This window comes from Apium graveolens, chromosome 2 (assembly GCF_009905375.1).
Source record: "Apium graveolens cultivar Ventura chromosome 2, ASM990537v1, whole genome shotgun sequence".
NCBI classification, from domain to species: domain Eukaryota; kingdom Viridiplantae; phylum Streptophyta; class Magnoliopsida; order Apiales; family Apiaceae; genus Apium; species Apium graveolens.
Genome location: NC_133648.1, coordinates 130030071 through 130040440, shown reverse-complemented (window position 1 = coordinate 130040440; position 10370 = coordinate 130030071).

The window sequence follows — 10370 nt, the reverse complement described above, 5'->3', positions numbered from 1 at the left end:
TGGATGACAAAGGAGTTAGAAGATTTTTCAGATTAGAAGACCAATTGAGCATCTCTAGCAATGAGACTCTTTTGGAGATGCAAGAAAAGCTAAATCTCTCAGAATCTGATGAACTGGAATTCCACAGACAGCTCCAAATTTAGATAGAAGAAAACAACAGAAAGCTTGAAAAGAGATCCAGACCTTCAAGGAACTAGATAAATCTGCTCAGGCTAGAGGAGCACCTTCAAAATGACTGTGAGCTAAACTTTGTGCATTCTGTTAATTGAAACACTTTACAATATTATCTGCTTTCTTTTAAAGTTGTATTTTTAGGGTGTTTTATTATCATCAAGTTTCTCTTAATTTATAGCTACAATTCCAGTAGACATAAATTGGGGGAGGTTGTTGTGTATATATTGTGAACTTGATGATTTCATTAACAAAACACCTTGGTAGATTTTACTTAGTGAAAAATGTAGCACTCGAAGGATAAGGATTATAGTCCCGACGGATGACTCAATATAGCCCCAACGGATGATGATTTATTATCCATCGAGTGAGTAGCTTATGTAACAATAAGTCTGTAGCACATTTCTGCATACACCTTTGTATAGATTCTGTAGTAGCATATAAGTCATGATTGACTTTAACTAGATATGCAGAATAGGTTGATTAATTGTACATAGATGATGTCTTGTAATTCTGCATAAATGAAATGGAGTCAAGTGCCAAATAGCTACCAACGGATGATCAATATAGCTGTCGACGGATGATCAACAAAGCTGTCGACGGATGATCAACAAAGCCATCGACGGATGATCATGTAATCAACGGATAATCAATTCAAACATCCGTTGACAGTGACAACACAGTCACATGCGTCGAGTGTATGTAAATGGAATGTAGTAGCCTATTCAACTGGGTTTTCGAGAACAAAGAAGCATTGCCATTTCCATGCTATTATGAAGATATTCAAAGATGCTGGAATAGAGTAATGAAGTAGCATAGTATTAGACTTGATAGTTTTTGTTTTATTATCTTGTCTTATTACTTTGTAATCTTGGTGATATATAAACCAAGAAGCAGCAAATAGAATAACTAACTAAGCAACCAAGGAGAGAAACATTTGTAAGCTATATTCTTAGCATTTCTCTGCATTCTTAGTTGTTCAATATTTGTAAGCAGTTGTGAGCTTTTTGCTACACATAGTTCTCTCGATATATATTATATATCTCTGGTGGATACATTCAAATCCACCAGAAAGTTTTTAAAGACTTGTGTTTTGATTCATTTGAAGTTATTATTCCGCACTTTGCAAATCAATTCACACTAATATATATATATATATATTTAAGTTAGAACAATTTTATTTAAGAAAAAGTTTCAAGAATTCCATTCAACCCCCCTTCTGTAATTCTTGTTGAATTGTTAAGGGACTAACAAAATATTCAATAGGTAGATGATCAACTTAATTAGTCTATCAATGATAAGTTGTACATCACCACGACCTGATTAGTGGTACTTAATCTTAACATCCATTACAATACAACTCTCACGGTTGTTATCGTCTCATTATTCAAAGAATTGTTGATGCATTACTATAGTCTACCACGGACCTATGGTAGTCATTCATTTTCCATGAAATCTTAATATCCAACCATACAAAGTCCATACCTACTGTATCGAATTCTTCTAAGGAGGTAACATAATCGCTATTCATGATTCATGAAGAACACTCCTGAACTTAATGTACATATGACATTAAGAAGATAAAATTGCTGAAGGGTTTCAATGAAAGCAACGATAGCAGGGTAATACCATTATTGACCATATGTCTTTATTAGGAGACATGAAGCTCAAAGGTTCATTTAGTCCTTTCATAACATAGTCAAGGCTTATCTCAAGATAGGACCTTCTAAGTTAGATAGCCCGCTCACGGCGATTACATGAATTAAATCTTTACCAAACTACTATTATGGTTGAGTATCGCACCATCATTAGAAGTAATGTTAAAGTTTCACACCATAATATAACTTTCACGGCTTTAACCATCATCAATGTATTCCTATGGCTAGAGCGCCTATAATTGCTCTCTTACACTTAGAGTGTCGGCCATCTCATTGACCTTTCCTGATACTAATAGTTTCTTATAATCAATGTCTTTTGAACGATCTCCAACTAAATTTTCTACCTGATTTCCAATCACTGCTTGTGTGAAAATGCTCTTCCTTAAGCTTTGGTGAGAGAAACAAAATATCACCATTTTTCCAAAAGTTATTGCCTCGGTCTTTAGAGGTTAACATTGTCACGACTGACTCTCGATCATACTTAGGACGTCTCTTATCTTGGGTCCTTCTTGTTTTCACCAATCTCGACCTTCATTGGTCGATCCATACTTTCTTATGGTTCAACACGTGCCCACATGGCATTATTATAATTACGTCATATTTCCTTTATCAAAATTTCTATTCTTCAGAACTTTGAATATTACCTTTCTCCTTTTAAGACCTTTAAGGTTATCCTTGAATCGTTTTTCCTGTATTCCCTAGATACAAGACATATCAAAATACCAATTACTAATACTAGAACCATTGTCTATATACTTCTAAATTTTTTTTCCACTGATCCTTAAAGGTTGTTGTTACCTTAATCCTTTCCAATTCATACTGTCAAAACTCATACTGTCCCTATTAAGGGTGAAATGCCAACTTTTATGCATTCCCCTAGGGTTCATCTCAAGTTATCGAGGTTCTATCCTTAATTCCACCTTTAAAAAGATACTTGCATCCTTCCATGGATAAACCAAGTCATACATCCTTGATAGATTACCTTATTCAATCATTACCACCTCGATTGTCTATACCAAATTTCACAATAGCATCTTTATTCAAGCTGAGGTCAATCCATATGGCCTCCAAAAGATAATAATGGTTATCCGCTTTTCTTTCCAGATTTGGTAATAATAACAGGTATGTTCTGGAAGATATTGGTCGTGTTCAATGTGAACTTTTAGTTCTAACTATTCATTTATCTCCATTATTTATCTTAACCGTCATCTCAATATTGGGATATCTTTTATACCTGGCGTCTTCCCATTCTGGGTATCAAGCCGCTGGTCTTACCTACACTTCACATTCTTGAAGGTCACTTCCTTCATTCAATTTCCTAATTTCTTACTTTCCTGTCTCCTCAGTCCATCGGTGTTTTCTTATTAGCCCATCAATCTATCTCGAAGTGTCTTCAAATACTCCCAACTTAATGGGGATAATATATATATATATATATCATTTATGCCTTCAACCATCAACTTTAACTCATGGAGAATCACCCTCATCCTGATGATCACCTACTTTCTTATTTCTATTACTACGAGTCTTTAGGGTTTCCTCATACCCAACTCCCTTATCATTCCTCAAACTCTATTGCCTTTATATTCCTTTCCACTTCAGTTTCTTTTTATTTTCCTTTCTATTATAATCATTTCATGAACCAACACAATATGAGCATTGATTTTAAACATCCTGTCATTCTGGATTCGTGTCCTTCAAATGAACCTTGATTCACAACCTAGTTCATGATTCATCATACTTGTCCGCCTCTGGTCTGGTTTTAAAACTTCTACACTATTTGTCTATCTTTCTTAGCCTTCCACCTGTGGGTGGCCTCTCTCTTAGGAAGGTAAGTGGCAAAAACAGTCTTTTGCGCTTCGTCAATCATTTAGAATCTCAAATGATTCCTCTATTTCCTTTAGCCAGGATTTTACCTCGACTGGGTCAACTTATTCCTCGGAACTCTGAGAGCTTAGCGACTTAAAGGTCTTGAAAGAATTTCCCACCGTATTGTTTCCTCATGGTGGTGGTTGGGGACAATAGTCTAAGTTCTGTTTGGACAGGTCCATGAATTGCCGTATAGGAGTACCGTCTCGGGTCTCCTTTCCTAACTCGACTTCTGTTTCCTTAGTATGAACGTTCCCTCCTCCTCCCCATAATCGGGGTCATCCTACATGTTTTAAATCCTCATTTTCCACTTCATTATGTTATGGGTTCCTTCTATCTTGATGGTGACCTCCCTGACTATCACATTCAGGGTTTTCTCTAAATCTTATTCCTCAAACTAGGGCTTTCATCTAAGATCTCATCTTTAAGCTCTTGAACATTGAAACCCAATTTTTTATCGGAATACCTCATTATTCCCTTATCATCTTTCTCGGTATTAATCTCTTCTCCCGTCATTGGCTCTCTCCCTTCATTTATCACTTTTTCTTGGCACAATATGATCTTTTCCAATAATTCAGACTCCATTACAATCTCAAATAGCTTTTCGGTACCGGCTCCGGTTACCTTCACTTCTATTTTCATTTTCTCGAAATCTCTTACCAATTTTTCTGAAGACATTATCATCTTGAGTCTCTCCTTTCTACTAAGGGCGCCAACCACCATATTGGCTTTTCTTGGATGATAAAGGATCTCATAATCGTAATCCTTGATTAGATCTAACCACCTCCTCTGGTGCATGTTGAGCTCTATCTACGTGAAAATGTACTAGAACTCTTATGGTTTGTGTAAATCTCGCACTTTTCCATACAAGTAGTGCCTACAATCTTTAGGGAAAAACTATTATCGTGAGCCCAAGATTATGGGTGGGATATCGAATTTTATATTCCCTTAATTGTCTTGACGCGTACGCGATTACCTTGCCGTGCTGTATAAGCACGCACCCTAATCCCTTGTGCGAAGCATCACTATAAATAACAAAATCTCCTTTTTCTCTCCGGCAATGCCAATGTAGGGGCCGTCACCAATCTTTTCTTCAATTCTTGGAAGCTGTTCTCGCATTCCTCTGTCCATTCGAACTTCTCAGTCTTACGAGTAAGCCACGTTTAAAGGGGCTGTTATCTTTGCAAACTTGAACTAACCTACGGTACCAACCGGCCAATCCTATCTCTGGTAGTCACCCTGACTATGGTCATTAATTCCTCTACGATCATCTCTTCAGTGTTGTTAGGATCCTTCACGAGATCCTCCTCAGCAATAATCCCTTCTGGGATAACATCCTTAATCGTTACATCTTTAATATGAACATCATCTGGTCCCTTGTTAGGGTGATCCATTGGATCCACAATCTGATCCCCAATATGTAGTAAAACATCATCGCGCTGTTGCTAATCAACCTCAGGGTTCGGAGCCCCGCTACATCGATCTGTGTTACTATCATGATATTTATAAGGATTCCCATAAGGGTTTTAACTGTCAGTACTACGTTAGGTAGTCTGACTATGAACTTGGCAAGAGTTCTTATTATCTTAGTGAACTTCTTATCTTAACGTCGCATCATCTCTGAGGTTTATAATGCTTAGCTCTGATACCATTTCTGTAACACCCCCAAATCCGGGGTCGGGGATCCGGGTTATCACGAGTTCCATTTCCCTTAATAACACCCAATCTTAATAAACAACCAACTAATGCGTACTGTAAACCCACAATAAACACACACGCCACAAGTTATAGTCTCAGAGATGAATACCAAAATAACCCAAGACATTTTATTCCATAATTATAAGTCATTATACCTTAAAAGGGTTTCTGAATAAATTTACATTTCTTTGCCATTATTACAATTCATAAAGATAAATAAGTCTGGTACATCAAAAGTTGAAAGCCTAGCCTATTTGTAGTTCCTACCTCAGCTACAGTTGCATCAACGCCTATAGGAAACTGCGGAACGTTTCCTATCCACTCGCGAATTGGGAGCTTGGTCCTGTTCATCTTGTCTATATATTGTTGTGTGATGAAAGAAGAAAGCAAGGGTGAGCAACAAGCCCACCAAAATAATATATATATAATAATTAACAATATATGAGCATTCTCATAGTACTCATGGAAGTCTTGGTCAAGAAGAAATGAACTAAGTTGATATCTTAATGCGACTAAGTCGTAAAATATTCAGTATATATGTCAAAATCTTTGAAATCCTCTGACATGTATATTATACACAGATCTCCAGTTTATAACTGTATAAAAATATCGTTGCAAGGTGATCTCATATATCTAACCTTGTCTCAACATTTTTATGAAAATCTTTGCCACGCATAAGATAATCATTAACTAGATATAAGTTGAAAAGATGAACTTACGAGATACTCCAATATACTTATATCTTTTCCGAATACTACTCGAACTACCACCGTTCAAGCTATAATCAGTTTCAAAATTTCATCACATAGATGAGACTACAAGGTAATACTTGAATAGATTCAATCTTTGAAATATCATTTGAAAGAAATGAAGTTACGAGATACTTCATTAGTCCCGATATATATATACACCTATATATATATATACATTTCATACACTCTTGTGTTATGGAAATATAAGCAAAGTTGTCATTCCTAAGAATTTTGGAAAGAAGAAACTTTGGCATAAACCTGATATCTTGCTGATCAGGCAAAGATGCCAATTAAGTCACCTTTTCTACTAGTAGATGGATGAATCCCCCACTAGTCATCACCCTGGCCGCATTATGACCTTATGTTGGACTGCCACTCAGCCACTTACGCATTGATGGACTCCCATTGAGCCACTTACACTTTCATGGACCCCCACTGAGCCCATGTTGCTTATGCCGACGCATTTCGATTGGGCTTACTTCCTGAATGTTGGGCAAGTAATCAAACTCTTTTATCAAGTTAGCAACTTCGTTGCTCCAAAAATACACCACGGAGCCGAATCCCTTAGGTTTTGAGCGAGTATTTAAATCCCCTTTGAAAGAAAGATATTAAATCTGAAAATGAGTTTTGGGATCCGCTCTAGCTTTTAAAATAATTTTAAGATTCGAAAATATTTTAAAGAATGTTTAGAGTAATGATGATTTAATAAAATAAATCATTCCCGATATGTTAGAAAATATCTGAATATTATTATTTAAATAATATTACCATAAGGATAATCTTTATAAAAATAATTGAAGTAGAAGTTTTAAAACTCATACTTGAAATGAATAATAAATAACAAAAGATATACTTATACGAAAGTACGATCTTTATTTGAATAATCGAAAATAAGTTTAATTATTATTCAAAACTATCGAATATACCTTATCCGATTAGTAGTTATAGAAACTATATATATATAAATATATATATATATATTATACCCGAGAACATCGACTCCCTGTTTAGAAAAATGTTCACCTTCGGGTCCCTATACTAAGGGTATACACAACTACTGCTTATCTCTAGCATATGTATTATACAGTTTATAAGCATTTGAATTGATAATAGAATATCAAGACTACGAAATAGGCATGCATATATATCATATCAACATGCTCCAATATATCGCAAGATTTGCTAATAACAATCATGCACTTATCACAAGATAATGCATATACACATATACATCACAACAACAGTTATACGGGTAGAAAACTTGCATGAGCGTTCCGGGATAGACTTAAGCTTAGAGTGGGTCCGGTAACCTATGAACAACAATATAAGCCGGAATTAGACCACGGTCGCTTAAGAAACTAGTCAGCACTCACTCATACCCTAACGGTCGCTTATACGCTTAACGATTTGCGTTAATCAATTGCGTACCATCGGCTCCACCAATTTTAATAAATTAATCATTATGAATTTTAAGGCGACTCTTTCGCGAGTACTTTACCAACTGCCTAACCCACCTTAAATATTTTTTAGTAATCCAATTAGTCTTTTAAGGTCCTTAAACAAGGTTTCAAAGTTACTCGAGGTTTCGGGGTTCGCTCGCGAAACGCCGATACTTAAAAAAGTCATTTCTCATCGCTCGTAACTCGGATTTAGGCGAACGACATATCAAAACGAAGCTCGTAAAATGAAATATCTAATCATAGCAAAGGTGAGAATCTTATAGTGAGTTCACGGGTCCTGAAGCTAAGCACAAAAACAGTCTAAGGTAAATCGGGCATTACGAAGGCTATGTTTACGCGATTCCCAAAATAATTACCACTCTTAAACCTCATCAATTCACTACCATCCTCCAACAATCAATAACACAACAAATACAACTTAAAATACTGAAAAATCAGTCCACACTCCAAGGTTTTACCAACTCATTCAATTACTACAAATTCACCATTCAAAATCAACACAACTTCACAAAAATCACTACTAAGCGTGGATCTAACTATACATTTACCAATTCATCTAAAAACTCAAACAATCAAGCTTAGTACTAAAGGTCAAGAAGTTTTTATACATTGATTTGTGAGTGAAAAGTTTCTAGGGAGCCTTAAAATCTTGATCTATCCTTATACAAGATTGGATCTCACAAACAATCAAGAAAACACAAAGTTAGATTTTGAAGTTTCTAAAAGTCCGATTTAAAGAACTGTAAAATTGAAGGTCTTACCTTGATTATTTGGACGAGACTTGTGAACAAGAGTTGTAGGCCATCTCAATACTTTTCCAACGAGCTATAGAAAACTATATTTGAGTGAGTATTGAAGTAGATATTATAGTTTGAAGTTGCTGGTATCATTTTGGCCGAGAGCAAAATGATGAAATGGAAAAAATGGAAAACTTCTTTGATTTCCTTGCATAAATATCTTCTTCCTTGATGACATCATCCATCATGCATCACTTTCTTTCCATGTGTCAATCCCTTAGGGTTTGATGATGTCATAATCCTTGGCTTCTTGTACAAGCTTGTCTGTTGGTCGCTTATTTGTTTTACGGTTCGCTTAACTCTCGTTCTCGTTAATAGTATGAGGAATCATATCCGGGATATTATTACTTGGGATTTCCTGAATCTTTATTAATATCTTATATTCCTTTAATGATCCTCTGCTATAACTCTTAAATAAAAAAATCCTTTTAATCATATTACCTTATACTCAATTCTTTCGGTATCTGGTGGATTTTCGGGAAAAATCAAAGTGTCCGGATTCGAATTCTGACGACCTTTACATACACTCATTTACTTTATGGAATACTAATACGATCTCAGAATTTCCATAAAAGTACTTCTATATAGTGTGGTCTGATAATTTTCCTTAATCAGCATAATCAGGAAAAAAAATTACTATTCATCAGGGTTTCAAAAATTTCCAAAAATTGGGGTTATTACAGTCTCCCCTCCTTAAAAGGATTCTGTCCCGGAATCTGATAGAAAACAGTTGGGGATGCTTTTCTAGCATTGCGCTTTCTAACTCTCAAGTAAATAAAATCCTAGCTCGCACACTGGACTGGGAATCCTAGCTCGCACACTGGACTGGGAATCCTTGTTACCAACAATTTCCTTTTCAACTGTAAAAAAAGATAAACAGATTTGGAAGAGTGAGCTAACTAGCTCAGCAAGTCATAATAGCAATAACTGAGGTTCAACAATGATTAGTTGAAATGATTCATTAGAATCAAGTTTCTAGATAAGCAATGAATAGAATTGGATATTCTTTTTATTTTTAAAAACCAAGGTTAGGCTGCTGATCAGTCACACACTAACCCCGAGCAAGGCTCCCGGCTTTGCTCTATATACTGGATCCAAGGCACGCATTGGCCTAATATGACCACGAATCTAGTCTGACCACGAATCTGGTCCATATTTATAAAACCATCCAATTCTAAAACAATTCAATAGGATAACCATTGCAATTCAATAAAACAGAATCATAATCAACATTGATAAAATATTTATCTCAGAACATAAAACATTTCACAGGTATCACCAGGGTATATCAAGGTGTAAATATGAAGAACGACTTTAAGCCTGATGAAAACTCAAGTATCGGAAGAACAATGTTTCAATGATGATACAGGGTATTGACCTTTGATGTGTTAGGGTATTCCAGGGTGTATAAGTTTTTGCATACTCAAGAAATTCTGTTGAAATACTTGGTTTACGGTGTGTTTGTATTTGTGGAGTAGTATCGTATATGTCTGGCTCGTATCTGAGAATTCAACAATCAATGGTTTATGAAGAATAAGGCTTATGGCTCAAGATCAATAAGGATCAGGGTTTAAGGTTGAATAGTTTAAAACTCTTGCAATATAAAACAAGATTTATTTTGAATAATAGCAACATGTTATGAGAAAGTTCAGAAATATTCACAATATATCTCGAAGAAAGGTTCAGAAAGACTTGCCTTATCATAGATGATTTCCAACTTCACTTATACTCATCTAACAGTTCTACTCATCAATCACTTTCCTTCTTTTTCTATGCCTTGCTTTTATTCGTCAATCACCTGCCTTCTCTTTCTATGCTTCAATTATATCTACCGATCATTGACTTTCTTTTTCTATGCCTCACTTACTCTGCTAGGCATCATAATCATCTATCAATACTCAATCTCATACTATTCTAATCGTCACATAGCCGTCATAAGCTTTTATCTACCCTTCGTTTTACCCA